The sequence below is a fragment of the Augochlora pura genome, chromosome 5 (assembly GCF_028453695.1).
Source record: "Augochlora pura isolate Apur16 chromosome 5, APUR_v2.2.1, whole genome shotgun sequence".
In the NCBI taxonomy this organism is placed as follows: Eukaryota; Metazoa; Arthropoda; class Insecta; order Hymenoptera; family Halictidae; genus Augochlora; species Augochlora pura.
The window spans coordinates 7,978,909-7,995,643 of NC_135776.1; the positions used below are offsets into that span (position 1 = coordinate 7,978,909).

The window sequence follows — 16,735 nt, forward strand, 5'->3', positions numbered from 1 at the left end:
TATAAGCAACGAACAGTGCGCCGCGGCGTCGTTCGCGACACCATAATAGCCCCATTTATACATAAGACGCAACGGGACCGTGTCGGGCGCATGACAAGCCCATAACGACCGCGGGGGCGTGCTGCGAAAAATATTCTCGCGTGCGTTTCACTCGTGTATAAATGAACGTTAAGGGGACATAATCTTTGGAATGGCTCCTCGCTGAGTTCCCTTTGTAAATTCATGCGATAATTTGGGATCGTTGCAGCCAACGCTTACAAATGATATCGTTCGTGTGATTTCTGATGAAACATTGTCGGTGGGGAGATTAAAGGTGGTCTCCCTTGGGTTCGTAAGTTGCATTACATTTAAATCATGGTTTATTATATGCTGCCTTAGACTTGTTTAGGACATCGTAAAATAATTCTTTGTTATGTAATTTCTTTGTTATTTTTGCAATCTTTATCTATTAATTTTAGTAAACTGAAATTTTTACTTTAGGATTATTAGTTGTCAAGTGGTTAAATATTACTTTATTGCATGCTGTTTAGTTGGTTTGAAATATGATAAAATCAATCTTTTAGTATTTACGTGATCGTTTCAATTTTTTATTTAAATTACATTTCCAATAATAATATTCAATTATTATCATTACCGTATCGGCGACTCAAATCAATGAATTATAGCAACGTCCTAACAACTCGCTGCGACGCACTCGTGACAAAAGTGAATATTTTTCTTGTAAAAACGAAGGGGGTACGCGTCTGCTTCGGTCCATTGGATGTTTGCGCGGCCGATTGACAGACAGGTCGTCGCTGTTGCATTGGAAACGGACGCGAAAGAAAATTAGCTGTCTACATAGGTAAACCAATCAAGCGTTGAAACCCTATAACCATGAACACGTTAGGAGCGACACTGTGATCGCGTGCAAATCGCCTTTGTATCGCCCGGTACACGTGTATATGGGCATACCCACGCACACACCTGTGCACACGCAGCTGTGCACTATTATGTGTCGCCATAGAATTCTAGAGTCGATCGATAAGCCTGTAATGTGACATAACCTGAGTTATCGGGAGACTTTGGCCGTGCGCCGTTGGTAATCGTTGATCCGAGAGAGAACCTACCTCTACATGCATGTACATAAGTGGTTAATCCATTAGATGAACCGAGCTTTGGTAACGTAATGCTTCTACACTGCGCGGTAATATTCCTTGTATCGTAGGAACAACGTACATGGAATCAGCTACGGTAATAAAACATAACCCGAGTCGCTGGACGAACGCGTTTCTTTCAGTACTTTTTGTTCACCGATTTTTCGTAACTTTTTTATTGTTCAAGATTCGTTGGGTGATTTGGTGAAATTTCTACTTCGACTTTGATAAGATCGCTAGAAGTATTATGGTATTGGATTCATTTGTCTATTATTGTCTGGTTCTATATTAATAAAGATTTCGAGAGGAATTCAAGAATTCAATATTTAATAATTAGCTGTTTATGTATTTATAATCTGAAAGCTTGAAAGCTCTGAATGATACTTAGTGATATCTCTACGGTATTCGTTGATCTCTCCATGATATTCAATAGTACTTAATAATGACAGATGACACTCTGCTATACTTAATTCTACTCAATGATAATCGATGGTACATCACTATACTCAATAATACTCGGTGATGGTCAATGACAATATAATATACTCAAAATTCTACTCAATTATAATCAATGACGCTTTACTCAATGATAATCAATGCTACTTAACTATGCTCAATAATACACAATGATGGTCAATCACACTATACTAATTTCACTCAATGATAATCAATGGCACAATTGAATATAGTGATATTCCATTGTATTCAATGTTGATCGATGACACTCTACTATACTCAATTCTACTCAATAATAACCAATAACACTCCAATATGCTCAATTGTACTAAATGGTGGTCAATAATACTCTATTATACTCAGTGGTACTGAATGACTTTGCTATAATCCTCAATGACACTCATTAATACTCAGTGATACTCCTTAATGATTTCTTAATGAGACTCACAATGATTGCTCAATGATTCTCTGTGACACTCAAAGATACTCAATGATTTCTGGATGATACTCCTCAATGATGCACAATAATTTCTCAATAATACTCCTTGATGATACTCAATGATTTTTCAAAGATACTCAATAACTTCTCTATACTATTCTGCAATATTCACTGCTACACGAACGATATTCAACGACAGTCATTGAATTTTCTATCTCCTTCGATCTATACTCAATAGTACTCAATGACGTTTCTATGGTACTCGAAAATTCTCAACAATCTTTTCATAATACTTCACTGAATTGAATGATATACCGTATTTTTCACCGACTCTTCATTGACTTTTCAACGTTGACAGTCAGCGTGTCAATATTACCGTCACCAAGTTTACCTGTTTACGTTCGCCTCAATCGATTCGAAGCATTGCTTCGGGAGTCCGCATCTTGAAACTCAAACCAACAGAATTCAGCAAACAGTACAAAACTCGTCGGGGGAGACCATGTTAATTAACATTGATCAAGTTAACCGTCAACAATTCTTGAAACTATGTTTCGGTGCGGTGAATGTTTATTAGTTTAGTCAGCTCGCAATAGAATCTGAATGCAGAGAGTCTATACCATGCCCCCCCCCCCACCCCCTACCCCCACCCCTCTGGAACATGTCTGAAAGCTTTGACGGAACATCGTCGATCATGAAACTTTGGTATAGATACACAATTCCGGGATATACAGTTCAAGGGTCTTACAGTTCCTCGTATCTACGAATTACATTATATATATATGTATATATCGCTCCTATATCTTGACAAGATTACGTTCCGGGATTATAGCCGATGGTACAACAGCTCCCTTAAGAGAATCCCAAAACCGAGCTATTAGACGTTAACAAATTACATCTACAATTCCCGGATTGATACCGAACACGTTCAACTAACATATAGGCTGTGTAATCTAAATTCGTAATTTTGAAAATTATGCTCAACTTTTCACGAATCATATTCAACCCTTTGCAGTCGTATTATGTTTATACACGAGGACTATGTAAAAATTAAAACTTATCATTATGCATTAAAACTTATTATTATTATATATCACATATATTACATATATATAAACTTTTAAAAAGAATTAACAAATTTTTTGCTTCTCTTGTGTTAATCTTGCATACCATATATTATTATATTTCGTTCCACGAAAATGAATTCCTACGATTTCTATGTGAAATTTAAAAATTGAATAACATTTTATAAATAGATATACAATAGGAACTATAAAGTATATGTACATATATTTGTATTACATATAAAAATTGAATAAGTAAGGACCAGTCTACTGAATCAAAAGCTTAATTTTATTTGTAGACACGTGAATTTAATTTTTATAAAAGTGAATGAAATCTAAGAAATAATTAACTTTCAGTGCAAAAGGGTGAATACAATTTCTAACTAATAATTAATTTCGAGTGCAACAAGGTGAATACGATTTAACAAAATGATTAATTTTGAGTGTAAAAAGGTGAATAGAACTTTTGAAAAATGATTTTCATTTGAAAAAAAGTGAATACAATTTTTTAAAAATAATTAATATTAAATGCAAAAGGTTGACTATGGCCTACAACAGAATTAACCCTTTGCGGCCAAATGGCAACCCCAAAGCGTCGCGAGAAATAATAACGCCACATTTCAAAATAATATTTATAAAATTTACTTATATTCAAAAAATTATTAAGAGCTACTAACTGTTGCAAAAATTCAATTTATTAACTATTTCAAAATTCAATTGCATTATGTACAAAAAAGTCCAAGTTATATCAAATGAAAATAAATCTTTTGGATGTCCAGTTAAAATGGCTCAAACTGCGAAGGGTTAAAATTCGGGTGCAGGACGACAATTGATATTCGTGCTCCCGTGCGAAAGGTTCATCAATATTTATCGTTCACACGATGCTACAATTACATTTAAGAACGCCGTGAGAATGCTTTTATAAACGGGATTCATTGGTACAACGCGTACACGTTTACCCGACCACGCGGAAAATACGTTTTACTAATTCGGAGATCTCCGAAAGCTGGGATGTTGTACTCGCGTCGTGGCGGCAATAAATGAAAATTAATATCATATTTCCCGTAATCTGCTAATTATTGTACATCGGACCTGTTAATGATGGTAAGGTAACTCAACGATTTCCCCGAGTTCTCTGTATCATGTTCACGCATGAATACGTGTATTAATACACGGGGTGTCTCGACTGAAACCAACTCAGCGAAATTGTTATTACTCGAGATATTTGAAAACTTTATTAACAAAAGTTGTTGAATTTAGGGAGATATATAGTGCAACAGTAAGCACTTTTTTGTAGTTGGCGAATTTTCGGAGATTTTAAGGTCGTTTAGAATTTTTAATTATGGTCCTATATTTTTTTTTATACATTAATTGATGCAATTTGACGTTTACTATAAAAATGTATTATATATAATAAAATATAATATAGTATAGTATAGCATAGCATAGCATAGTATAGCATAATATAATATATTATTATATACTACTGTATATAATATCAATATAATTTATATATTAATATAATATTAATTTAATTATTGTAACGTCATATCCTCGGGAAATATATTTACATATATTGGGAGGAATATGATTTGTTAAATAAATATTATATATTACATAATATTAAAAAAGGTATTATACTATACATTATATAAAAGCGTCGAAAAATTATTAGTTTAGTACATGTTTTAATTTTATTTCTGTGAATTTTGCCTTCCTCAAAAGTGTATATTATGTACATTAAGGTTTTTGCAATTCAAATGAAATTAAACAACGAATAATTAACCACCTAACGCAGAAATTAATAATTTTTGTTTAAATTAATAATTTTTCAGTATACATACGTCGATGCATTTCTATAGAAAATAACGTTTGCATCAACTAATAATTAAAAACATATACAATCCTAATTAAAGATTTGAAGATCGGTGCAAACATGTTTGTCCAAACCCATTAATTATTTAAAGTAGGGGATACTTTGTTGGTTTCGCATGCACTGGACGTATCCGGTGAGATCAAACGAGGGAACAGAGAAGCAAATAAATAAAATAGCCGTACGTGTCCACGTGCAGAAATATTCATGCGTTGCCATACTCGTGCAGAGACTGGCGCGCATAACTGTCACCGCGAGTTGAACGCGAAAGAATTCCACGCGATATAAAGCGAAATCATGTTTAAATTAGTATAATCAAATTATATACAACGGAAACGAATTTGATGGAATTGCAGGAGAATGAATTTTGCGAAATTGCAGGAAGATGAATTTCATGCGATTCCGTGAAACTGAATTCTATGCAATTCTGTGAAATTGAATCTTATGCGGATTCTGTGAAAGTGAATTTTAAGCGATCGCGTAAAATTGAATTCTATGCGATTCTGTGAAATTGAATCTTATGCGATTCTGTGAAATTCAATTTTATGCGAGTCTGTCAAATTCAATTTTATGCGATTCCGTGAAATTCAATTTTGATTGAATTGAAATTTGGAAGAAAGTTGTACTTGAACGTTGTATGATCGTGTACACCCTTTATTGTGGCGAACATGCTTGTCTGATCATCGTTTACTAGTTCTACTTATGATCGCTGCAAACTATGACACCCTGTTATCAGTTTCCCATCGATCTTAACGTCCCCATTCATCAATTTAGGTCGAGTAACTATAGAAATCTAGCCACACTATGCGTTGTTAATATTTATAAACAGAGTTTAAAACTGCAGAGAAAATTTGTTATTTTCTATCTTTGTTATCTCTAATAATTTCATAATCTGTAATCATTTTCTATTTGTTATTTGGTTTTTTATCTTGTGTGACAGAATCGTCTACTTTAGGCAGCAAATATTTTTGCAATACAAATGAATTTGTTTAGAATGTATAGTTAGTAAATAATTTTATATTTCTGTTATATTGAAGTTTATTAAATAAGATATTAAGATAATTTATTTAAAGTATAATTTAGTATAAGTGATAAAATGTAATATGAGAAATAGAACATTGTTAAAATTATTTTTACTGTTGTATAAAGATGTTCAACGAATTGTTCGCAAAGTTAATATGATGAATGGTGGTAATTTATTTGATGTATTTTGAAATTTATTAATAGAAGCAATTAATTGTCCAAATTTGTTTGAGGTATCTCGAAAGATTATGCAAACAAATAAAAAATGTCATTCAGGTAAATATTTGGTTTGTTAATATAAAATAATAATAATATAAAAGAAAATAAAACAAATAATATCCGAAAACATATTTAATTATAAAGTAAGGATTAAATGTTGTTAAGTATCTATCTATTATTATGCGGCATCAATTATGGGATCTTAAATAAATATACACAAGAATTATATATACAATATATATTGTATATAAATATCGGATTTAAAAATTGAAATGTTATTACTATTAATAATTTCCACATTTTAAATAATTTTAAATAAACGACGGGGCCATCGATGTTCAGATTGTTAAAACAATCTACGAAAATTCGGAAAGGTAGCAGATTGGTATACGTTTGGCTAAAGGCAATATCGAAAATCCTTGTGTTTTTAAATTATTTGATGAAAATGCAAATTTAAACAAAGTTTCTATCCCATTTCTGAAGCACCAGGCACCTCCGTTCCGATTTAATGCTCTTTCCATTCGTGATCGTAAAATCGCACACTGTTCGATCCCTATAGGGGATTTTGAAACAAAATTAACTCCTCCTAAATTAAACCTTAGAACAACCTAAAGAACATATTAAATAAATCTATGTACAACATGTAGAACTTTTCTTGTAAGTTTATTACAAGTTATGTTGCCTTTAAATAATTATACGTTTCATTTTATTAAAATTATACGAAATTTGATCTTGTTAAAATTATACTTTATAATTTTATATAATTCTATATGCGATTATATGTAACTATATTTCTTATTCAAAATTTTGTATATTACTTTGACTTTAATTCTTGTTATTTTGTTATAGATTTTATATTTTTAAAGAATTACAGATTTTACCTTCGATATATAAAAGAACTATTCCTGCAGAATTTATATACAAATATAGTTTCTCTATGAATTTATTGATATTTACTTAATATTTTTATATAATTTCATATCAATTTCATATTTATGTTAAATATGAAAATAAATAAATATTGCTATTTCTATTCTCTATTACTTTCAATACAACAATATTATTACTTAATCTTATTATTCCTATTTCCTATTATTTCTAATACATCAATAACAATTTAATAGGAATATTAACGTTTCTTTCTTAGAAATAATATAAAATACAAATAAGGAAATTAAGTAATAATATCCTGCATTAAAAAAGCAATAAAAAGTAGAAATAACAGTATTCATATATCACAATAGAAAATAGAAATAACAATATAGATGCATCAGAAGTAATAATAAAAAAATAGAAATAATAAGAATTCTAAATATACAAATACGATATCTTCTTAAATTTTATTTTACATATCAGCAACATCAAAAATCACTTCGAGGCCTATAACTATGTACCGTATACTAAAAACGGTGGAAGCCTCACTAAATTCAGTTTTATAATTCTCATAACACGCCAGTGACTTTTACAGATTTATTTTAGGTCCGATTGCTTTACCATTGGGCGCCCCAAATTTTCGTCTTTGATCCCAAAGATCAAAAACACTGCGCTGGGTAACGCGGCCAATCAATTTTTTAAGGTATTAATTTCGAAATTCGCAGCTGCTGCCGTAGCAACGTTTCCGTAAATCAGAGGGGCCCCCGATAAAACGAAGCTAATTCAGAGACTCGGCTAATCCACGCCGAGCAAATGTTCGGGTAATAGAAATCGCGTTTAACGTGCGAGCGAATCGTACACGTTCAATCCCGAATACATTTTTCAGCTCGTTCCTCTATATGTACATCATTAATTTCGAATGGAGGGGCTTTCTCGGAAATGAAATCCGGGAGAGGCGAGCGGTCATTAAGTTCCCCGGTTGTACGAGTAACCTAATGAATGCTGTTCGTAATTAATGCTTGACCCGATTGCGGAATCAAAACTCTGACCCCGGTGTCTTTGCCGCTCGTCAGGTTTGTTGCTATTTCGCGGGATTTTTACAGTACAGGAAATATATAATTCGACTTGGAACAATTTTATTTTACGCGTTTGTTCATATTCATATCGAGTAGATTTTCCGGTACGAAGATTGCAAAATTGAAAATGTTAAATTTATCGATAGTGACAATTAAGATTAATTGGGAATAAATATAGAAAATTGTGATCCGAGTGGAATTATTTAATTGTAAATTGATCTACTGTTATTTTGATTTTTAGAAAATTAAATTATAAATTATAATTATTATGTTATAGAAGGTATTGAATTGGTATAAAATTTAACCGACTGCGATATTAATTTTTATAACATTTCTACATTTTACGTCATATATTTCTGTCCATGTGAAATTTTAATTATATTTCTCGGAATTTATCGTAATAAACAAAATGTTTCATTGTATTTTAAGGATATTAGTATGATATAAATCTTTCTCGACTATGAAATTAATATTAATATAATTTATACATTTTGCATTACGCATTTGTTCTCGATTGGGAGTTCAATTAAATTTTTCTAGAATAACGAATTGATTTTTTCCTTAAATTTTATGAAAATTGCGTGTTGCGACTGCAGCGGTAATTTATCTTCGGTTGCTAAAACATTAATAATAACGACGGTAAGAATGAAGATCCAATTAGCATCGTGTGCCTCAAGAATAAAATTTCTACAACACTGTTTATTTTAACAAAACTTAATGAGTGCAAGGAGACCAGTGTGCAAAATATTAAATATGCAACAATAATTATGCATTATTAACGTTATATTGAATATAGCATTAAACAACAGTATTGAACAATTTTTATAATTTGCAATAGCACAATTGCAAAATTAGTTATTGTATTTATCTCTGAAGAATCATTTCTTACTTTAACTAAGGCATTATTCAACGAAAGAATTATTAGAAATAAATGACAATCTCTGAATAGATATTGTTGCTGAAAAAATGTCTTATTTTTTAATAACATTGAAAACACTTTTATTACTAATTTGAATGTTCATTAAAGTAAAAGCATGTTTCAAAAATGTTTCTTCTTAAGCTAAGTTATTCGTAGAAATGTTTTTTAGTAGTGTTCTTATACTTTTTATAAAAGCTGCATAATTAAATTTGCAGTATTTAATATTTTACTAACTCGAATGTTCATTAACATAAAATCAGATATCAAAAATATTTCTTTTCTCTTCGTATAAAATTTTTTAACGCACTAATCTATGTAATTTTTATAAAATCTGCTTAATTAAATAATAAAGAAGTTAATTCTCCAAGAATTGATGAATCGTTTCTCGCTGATTGTTGGTTTAATAGTTCCCTCCGATTCCAAGTATTTCGGAGACGGTGAAATTTGAAAATTTAAGAAACGTCAGATCATTCAGCGCGCGCTCTCTGTTTTATCTGGAAGTTTCGCGCAGCGAGTTCAGGAGACCGCGGAAAGGAACAATTAAAACTTTCGGTTGAAATAGTATCGCCGTCTACGTCACTTGGGCAAACTGGATTCCTCGGACAGCGGGGGAAAGTTTTCTTTGGTCGTGGCAACACAGCAGTTTAAAACGGAACTTTATGTGATGATTTAAAATACTTTGCCGCGGCTGCTTTTTAGAGGACGTTTAGTCCTCCGGCGCCGATGTTTCAATGGAGTTTCGCCGGTAGCATCGAGAAATATATATTCAATCGCATTCTAAAATCACATCACCGACGCTGAATGAACTTTTCAGGAAATTGACAATCTTTTATACACTAGTTTCACAGAATTTTTAATTTTATATTACATTATACCATATTATACTGTATCATATTATATTACATTGTACTATATTATAATATATTATAGTATATTACATTATACTATATTATAGTATATTACATTATACTATATTATAGTATATTGTATTATATTATATTTTACATTATTTACTAATTTATAAATACGAATTCTATGACCGAGTATATAATTGATAGAAATGATCCTTGACGACTCAATTGTTAATAATATTTTTGAAATAAACTGAAATTGTTAAGTCATTCTTTTGCCGTTCGCAGACATTAACAAACTTTAGCTTATTTAACACATTTATCAGAAAAAATATAATTTGTCGAATCATATAAAAGGAGAATGTAAAACCAGATTAGAGTAACAATATTATATAATATTAATTAAAGTAACAATATTAGAAGAATTTAAAGATATTATTACATTGTCTTCAATTTATTGCAATCATTGCAAACAGGAAGACATTTCTATCTAGCTGATGCTGTTCTACTTTAACTTTCATTTTGCATTAAGATCTACAATCGAATTATAACAATTAGTTTCCTAATACTATTATATCTCGTAGATTCTACCAAAGTTCACTTTACTTACTGCAACAAAAATTAACTTTCAAGATTGATAGAAACCAGTGCTGTTGCTAATTCAATTGCACCGTAATGCAACTTGTCGATTTAACTACACTGTATTTCAATTAGATAGTAATTCAACTATACTCCAATTCAATTACATAACCTAACTTGTATTCTGGACTGAATTGCATCGTAATTTGTAACCTGAATTCAACTAAATTATAATCCATAACCTTTATTGAATTACACCGTAATTTTTAATATTAAGTAAATTACATCATAATTCTAACTGTAATTGAATTACATCGTAATTTGTAACCTCAACTCAATTATACCATAATTCGTAACCTTAATTGAATTGTATCATAATTCGTAACTTTAATTTAATTGCATCATAATTCGTAATCTCAACTCAAATACACCATAATTCGCAATTAATTGACTGTAATTACTCAGCACCGTGTAATTGTACCTCAATCGCAATTACATTCGAATTAAATCGAATAGTCAAGATCGACAAATTTCCGTGGGAATTGCGAGGTTAGTAGACGTACACGTACGCGGCGTTTCTCCGGCGTCCGCGCGCGAGCGTAGTTACAGAGTGTATCGGTGTCCTACAGCCTTAACAAGACCGGGAGAGAGCGTTAACAGCCACGTTCGGAATGCCAGAGGGGAAAAATGTCGTGCATAAGTTTGAAAAGGCTGAAAACGGTGGTTGGACGGGATAAAAAAAAAAAGAAAAAAGAAAAAAAGATACGTTTCGAAGCCTTAGAAAATGTGCGGCGTAACGAGGCTTTGTGACGATCCAATCGTCGGTTCCGGCCGGCCGCAATTTTTCTCTGGCCATCGGCCACTCTATGCCACCCCCTCTTTCTCTCTTATTCTCTCTCTCTCTCACTCTCTCTTTCTCGCCTCTGCTGCTCCTCGTCGTCTACACACGTCGAAAATGTAATCGTCTTTCCACGGCCGCTTAATTCGCTGCTCGTCGGGGATCGTCCGCGAGCTGCGCAAAAAAAAACACAGACACATCGTAACGCGAAACCTACGGAATCGAATTCGATCGGATTCGACGCTGCCGAGCGTGATCCGGCGTACACTGCGATCCATAAGTATCGGGTGACTGCGACACTTTTCACCGGGCTCTTCTTTGTTTTACTGTCGCCCGTGAAATTGGCAGCGTGCATTGCGAAACATTTCGATATAGAATAGCTCTAGGAAATGTCTATTTTACTAATTAACGTTGGAGTTCTGTTTAGATGTGGGAATAGTAATTGCGCGTTTCGCTATTTGACTTTTAATTAAAAATTTTTGTCAAACTAGGATGTTGGTGTTTTTGTAATTAAACTAATTTCTGGTGGAAATATATGTACCATAAGTGCGTATGAATTATGCAGAATTATTTAAAATTAATAGTATTAATTTTAATTGACTTACGTGTCATTCGATATTTTTATTTTTATTTTTAATTTTTAAGACATGTTTAGCAAAATTTAACAAAGTCGTGTATTAATGCTATTGGAGCATCTAAAGTGACTTTTGTAATTATTGACGCAATTGGTTGGAAAATATTTGCAACACTGAAATTAAATTCTTAAAAAATTTGTTTCAAAATCGCTCTAAATCCTTGGAAAATCTTTGTTGATAGATAAACTATACTAAATGTCCAAATGCTCAGAATCTGTACTCCTCGCGCGACAAGAAAGCACCTTTGTGTTTACATTCCCTTTCTTACTAGCTGACCCCACTTCCGCAGCTATTAGTCACTATCCATCGCCATGAATCTCTGTCACAGTTTTCAACCAATAGCGGCTCTGATAACTCTGACAGTGGAGTATAGCTAGCAAGAAGGGGAATGCAAACACAAAGGTACCTTCTTGTCGCGCGAGGACTATAGATTCTGAGTATTTGGACAATTAGAACAACTTGACTATCTAACAAAGATTTTGCAAGGATTTAGAATGATATTTGCAAGGATTTAGCATAACTTTTGCAAAGATTTAGAATGATCTTTGCAAGAATTTAGAATGATTTTTGCAAGATTTTAGATCAATTTAGTAAAAATGTACTATATCAAAATGAAAAAACTACAATATTTCGAATTCATAGTTAAAATTGCTTCGAGTGCAAAGGGTTAACAAAGTACTAAATAAAGTTAGATATAAAATTAGTAAAAGTATTGTTAAAATTCTAAGCGAAGTTAAAGTTTAAAAAACATCAGCGTTAAAATTAAGTACCATTATGCGTCAATTTTACCCTTTAGACAACACAATTATTATCCTGAAAAATTTGAATAAAAATAATGTCTTCTAGTTGCTTTGTGACATTCATTAAAATGACAACAAATGATTTTATTTTAAAATCTATACTAAGATTTTTGGAATTTATGTACGGCAAAGAATCGACGATTTTTGAGAAAATTCTTTTATAGAAAAATGTCACCGTTTCGTTTCTATAAACATTTCGACACTAATAAGTAGGTAATAAAACTTATTTACAGGAGCTTTAAAAGTCCGATATATTCCGAGGGTTAATCCGAATTTCGAATAATCGGGAACCGTACATAATCGAGACATGTTCCGAGGATCAATTTGAATTTCGAACAATCGAAACCTTACATAATCGAGGCCATGGAAAATAGTCACGTGATATAATCCAGGTTGGCGTAGCTACGAATGTTCTAATCAAGCCATTTCATCGAAGCAATGCCTATTGTATCCGCCTCGAATCAGATAGAACAATTCTCTATATTATAAATGACGCGTAGAGCTGCGTCAACAAAGATACAACAAATATAGACTGCAGATTTTATTAATGCATTTTACGAACTGTTTAGCTCTAATTTAAAACCTTAGGAAAATTAGAAAAATTCAGCCGTTTATTTTCAAAATGATCCAAAGATTTATTTCCAAAATCATCGAGCCAGCTATTTTAATACGTTACTGTGTTATATAATAATTTATATAATTCTATTTCGCCATTTCTGCGTTTTATATAATTTTATTTCAGCATCAACCTTTAGAACGCAATGAGCCTTAGAAACACAAAAACATTATACTACCCTATTATCAGTTCTCAATGTTACTAAATATTTATTAAAACCCAAAATTCTTAACTATATAGTATATTTCACTTGATTATTATTATTATATTATATTGTTATAGTTCGTTATTACGTTCTATATTATACTTTTCAAAAACATAGCTTCTTTTAAGAGAAAACGAGAAAATATATTTAAATACGTAAATTAAAATATTAAAATATAGAAATAATAATTTAAAATACATAACGTAAAAATTAACTATATTTATCCGAAGAGCAAAGCAAAATACAAGTTCCCCATCCACTGTAAAGATTAATAGATAGGAATACTAATTGATCACCCATTTATGATTTTCCATCTCGCTTTTTTACCACAAATGCGTACAATAAACAAAATAGACGAATCGGTTCAATCGAGCTCGTTTCACGAAAATCCTGATCATCAAATTACGCCGCTAATACGTCAAATGAGCGATTCGATTACTCATTATCGCGCAGATAGCATAGATGTGTCAATTACTGTAGGTCACCGATTACTGTGCTCTCGGATTATTTTTAAATAAAATAAAATTCAGCTTAAAAATATCGACAAATGTTATGTCTCTTCTAATAAATAAAACTTTGAATTAATTAACTTAATGTATTATGAATAAAAACGTCATTCATAAATAATGTTAGATGAATTTTACAGTTTATTTATGTCATTCTTGATTAATAAAACCTCACACATAAAGGATTGTCTTCAAAGCCAAAAAATTAGGTATTTATTTAAAAAAAGTACGAAATATGAAACACTGTCAAAATTCTGACCCTTGCTTGAAACAGTAACTCAAAGAATTGATTAAAACAGTAAAAAATTGACAGAGCACATGAAAGTCAATGTAAAGATTCTAGCCATACTTTTCAACATTTTACTTTATAAATTCACCAACACAAATTCTGTTACATAACATCTAGCTACAAACAAAAATGTTTATTCGAATACATTCTTACCCAAGAACATACTGTCCCATATTGTGTACTTCAATTATTTGATTATTCCCAGTTAAGGAACAGGTGTAATCCGTATTTTGTGTTCAAGATGTCCCCATTTTGGAACGAATCGTCTGAAATGAACTTTGATGATACTAGTATTGTCATCGCTTTATTATAATAAACGCTATTATAATAACAGCGTCTTAATCAGCGTCATATAACAAATCGATGATACTACTATTATCATTTTCTTTCTTCGATAAATTATGGAACCCCATAATCATTGATTTCATTACTATTATTATAACAGCGTTTATTATAATAAAGCAATGATAATTCTGCTATCATCGGTTTTCTTTTTTCGTTTATCTTTGTTTTCATTGCAACTGAAAAGTGTTACTGACGTTTGTTTATATTATACTAATTTACGCTCCATGAGAGCTCTTCCCACCTTATATGATTTCGCCGCGAAAATATTTCTCACATCTCTCGGATGCTTCGTATTCGAACGGCGCGCAACGTTCGCGAAGTGCACAGTGCTGGAAATCCGAGTCGAAATATTTCTAGACGATAGTGTACGCGCGCGCGCGCGCGGATCCCGCGGCCGTTTTCCGGAGGCTCGCACAAATTAATCCGACCACGATCTTTTTTACCGATGGCCCCGGATTTTTCGCTGCGGATTTCACCGAACGATTTCGACGGAGGTCGCCGATTCCGAAAAGCGAGGACGAGAGGGCCGACCGGACCACCTCCGACGTACGATTTCGCCGCGGCACCACCACCGCCGCCGCCGCCCCGACTATGCACCAAACCGACAGTCGAGATTCATTGATTCTCTTCCCTAACCGGATTTCAATGGAGTGCTTGCTTGTATTCCCCCGAATTCGTTTTCTGCATTGAAACGAACCTTCCGATTGTTTGCAGGCATTTTCGTATTCGGCCGACGAAGGAACGGGTGACGAGCATTCCGATATTTCGCCCGCGTCCCTTCGCGCGCGCCTCGCCCTCTTTTGTCCACTGTCGAAGAATTAGAAACGCATTCTTGCAAGCGGATGCATTTTGTAGTTTTTTCTCTCGATTTTTTCGACACTCGCGCGATCAACCTTGTCTATTAACATATAATCGAGCAGGTTTTAAAAGTCGTTTGAGGCACCGCGTGCAAAAAGAAGTTGAGTTACGATTTCAGTTTTTAGGTTAGCGTGCGAAAAATATAGACGCAGACTATAGATGCATAATTATAGACTCAAAGCGACTTTTAATATTATTATTTCTAGTTTCTATTATTTCTATTTTCTATTATTTCTAATATTCCTATTTCTATTTTTTATCATTTTTAATATAGTAATATTATTATCCTTATTTAATATTATTTCTGACAGAGAAATATTGCTATTTCCATTTTTTATTATTTCTAATATAGTAATATTAGGATCCCTATCTTTTATTATTACTAATATAGTAAAATTAGTATCCCTATTTTTTATTATTTCTAATGTGGGAATATTGCTACATCCATTTTTTACTATTTCTATTTCTTGTTATCCATTTTAACAAATTGAAAATAGAATATTATAGTATAACATACCACTAATAATAATATTAATAATAAGATCTAGAATTAATAATAAGACAGTACTATTTATCACTTACTTCATTCTTCTACTATTATACATACTATCATTATTGCTATTATTATCATATTAACACTAATTAAGAAAAAGTCCAATATTTACACAAGGCGCTTGTGCACGTTCAACGTCTACCCCTTGCTCCCCAACTCTTTCCGTGCTCTTTTATACGGTCTTCTTCGAGTTGTTTTATTCATTCTCACCCATCTCATTTACTTCTGTGCAATTTTTTTTACAACGGGTCTTGTTTACTTTGTTCTTTCATCGTTCTTTTTTCTTTTTCTTTTAAACAGAGCTTCTACTTCTTTCATTTCTCAACACGTTCTATTTTCTCGGATTTTTCAACGCGTTCTATTTTCTCAAAGTTTTATGACGCGCGTTCTGCGTATTTTTGATACAATTTTCAATACCTTTTATTCGTCTTTACGTAGGCTTTTAACACGATTTTTATCTATTTCTCCGCGGATTTACAACGAGCATTTTATTTATTTCCACGTGGATAATTCGACGCGTTCCTGTTTCTTTAGATAGAGTTTTTCTGCAACGTTTCATTTATTTTTACGAAGTTCTTCTGGTAGGGT

General features: G+C 32.1%; 1 protein-coding gene across 1 annotated transcript in view; it reads left to right on the forward strand.

Annotated features, from left to right (window-relative positions):
* The window catches only part of Timeout (circadian regulator timeout), a 392,876-nt gene that overhangs the window by 340,421 nt on the left and 35,720 nt on the right, over positions 1-16,735 (forward strand). The window lies entirely within an intron of this gene.